This window comes from Selaginella moellendorffii, unplaced genomic scaffold (assembly GCF_000143415.4).
Source record: "Selaginella moellendorffii unplaced genomic scaffold, v1.0 SELMOscaffold_104, whole genome shotgun sequence".
Lineage (NCBI taxonomy): Eukaryota > Viridiplantae > Streptophyta > Lycopodiopsida > Selaginellales > Selaginellaceae > Selaginella > Selaginella moellendorffii.
In genome coordinates this window covers 522,676-525,274 of record NW_003314365.1, presented here as the reverse complement: position 1 = coordinate 525,274, position 2,599 = coordinate 522,676, and positions in this window count along the sequence as shown.

Sequence of the window (2,599 nt, the reverse complement as noted above, 5' to 3'; positions counted from 1 at the left end):
GGCTCCAAATGTATAGTAGGGAATAATGGGTAGGTCAGGCATGGCTAACCAATTTGAGGCATAGTCTAGCTCCTGCTTGTGTGTTTGTCTTTTTTTGCGTCTAGCTTGGGTCTAAGCCCAAGCTCCACACCATACTAGTTGGTGGAGTACCCATGTCCTTGCATTAGGCCATCAATATGCTGAGATAACACTAGACTTTGTTTAGCTCCGTTTTGCATGCTATCCTAGCATTGGGATGAATTAGGTCTTGAGAATTTGTGGTAAGGTGAACCTATGTGAAGTTGTTAGCAGGAGGAAGTTGGTTGAGTTTTGAAAGTTTGCATTTCTAGATTGAGAGTCATTCTTTCTCTAGGATGGAAAATTTTCCACAAAATTTCTAGAATTTTTCAATGGCTGATCTGTTGATCACTCTACTCAAAACCATTCTATTTTCATAAGCCAGTACAAACTAGTGAGGGGGTTGGAGGTGACTTGGATTGGCTTAAACATTAGTAGGTAGTTTGTATGATGCAACCCGAAAAGGATGCTAACTTTTGGGGCTAAGGTAATTGAGTTGGATAGAGTTTGGAGTTGGTGTAGAAAAGGTAGAAAAGTGGCCATTACGCTTTTGTAGAAAAGTGACCCTTGTGCTTTTCTTTGTAGTGTTGTGTTTGATGGTAGGTTGCACCTTGCATTTCATTAAGATTTTATAAGAGTAGTGAGCTCTCACTGATCTTGATTTGGTCTTGGTAGCCTTGCACCTTGGCTAGGGATGGTGATGTCTAACTTAATTGTTTAAGGTTAAGATGTTGATACCTGTACTATAGCTTTGTCTATGAGGAGGTTGTGTACCGATGTGAGTCCATCTTATGGTCTTCACTTTAGTTTCAACTAAGTGTTGATTATGCATAGCTAGCCTCTTCAAAGTATACTCAGAGCTAGTGGCTAAATGCATTGGTGAGCTTATTGTAGTTGAGTTGGATTAGAGTGGTCATTTAGTTATGCTTGTCCATGAACTTTGTCTCCTACTTGAGGTATTACATTCATGTTGGATGAGTATATAACTCGATGATATGAGTTTAGTGTTGGGTCTTGTGAAGGCAAGTTGAAGAGTAATTATTGCAATTAATAGTTACTTGTAAACTTTGTCGAGGACTATGTCATTAGATTTACATGGGTTTTCCATGTTGGCATGTCAACTCTACTTCTATCGATATCATTTGGTTGCGTTTAGTTCGTAGTGTTGGATTTTATTGAGTCTTGGACGTGGTGAATCACTCCTTGATGATATGTTATCTGAAACTGAGTATTGTTGAAGGATTGATCTCAGATACTGACTAAAGTATCTTCAACTTTGGTTAGCTTGGTCGCTACAGAGTTTTGAGTGGTGATTCACTCTTGCTTTCTTTTAGTTTTGTCATGGTGTTGATGGTAATGGAGTGATGTTTTGTCGTTGATATTATTGATATTGAGATACAAGTGAAATAAGATGTCTCTCCTTAGGATTGATATTGAGTTTCATTAGTGTTGATGAAGATAGTGTTGATACTTGGGCTGTAGCTTTGTGTAGTTAGCATTCATGTATTTGCTAGTTAACAAATATATAGACGTTCAAATGAACTAAGTGGCAAGTTGACTTAGTTGTGTTTGAGACGAGATTGTTTAGTAGAGGTTGAGTTTTAGCTTTTCCTTAAAAAGTGATTTAGTCATGAATTATACTAGCTTTACAAGAGAAAGAGTTAGTGATCGATATTGAAGTGATTGAATCCTTGTTGGATTTTAGTTGGGATATATCGATCATTGATAATTTTTCTTGTGCTTGTTACGAAGTGAGTTATGTCCTACTATAGATGGATTCATGGAGCATCAGTTTGGTGATTACTTGTTGAGTATAGCTCCATTGTGCTTAGCTTTTGGATTGATGCAAATGTGCTCTTTATTAGCTTTGCATTATGAAATTTAGCTTATGGATGTGTTAAGGAGGATATTGTGGGTTGTGCCATGATTTCTTCTTTAGCATTGAAGTTAGTTTATACAAAACTCATGATTATTATTATGCAAGACTTAGCTATAAACTTCTTCGAGCTTTTAGTTCCTTGACTTTTTATGCTCATTGTTCCATTTGTTAAAAGTTGTTAGGGAAGGCATTTTTTCTCATTATCTTCAATGTTGAAGTTAGTATTTGCATCTAGTAATCATTGTTGATGATTGACTATCATCTAGTATAATTAATTATCCTTGTTAGAGGTTTTGCTTGATTATTGTTGATCTAGAATGATTTGCTATTCTTCGGGATGGTGGATTCTTTCTTCAATGATGATTATGCATCTCTCTATTAATGGAATGATTGATGATTTTCCATAATGGTTAGTTGCTCTCTTTGATAGCTTTTGGCTTTTTGCATTACTACATGTTCTTTATGGTTTGCTTTGGATTGGTCTCTTGGGTTTGAGACATCGGTAGGATGTTGTTGACGCTTGCTAAAAGCAACTTAGGTTCTTCCATATTGTTGACTGGGATTTATTTAGATTGGCTAAGTGTGATAGTTGGTATGAATGAGTGTTTGTTATTAGTACGGCATTCATTCTATGTTGTTGACTATCATTCCATTTGTTTTAAT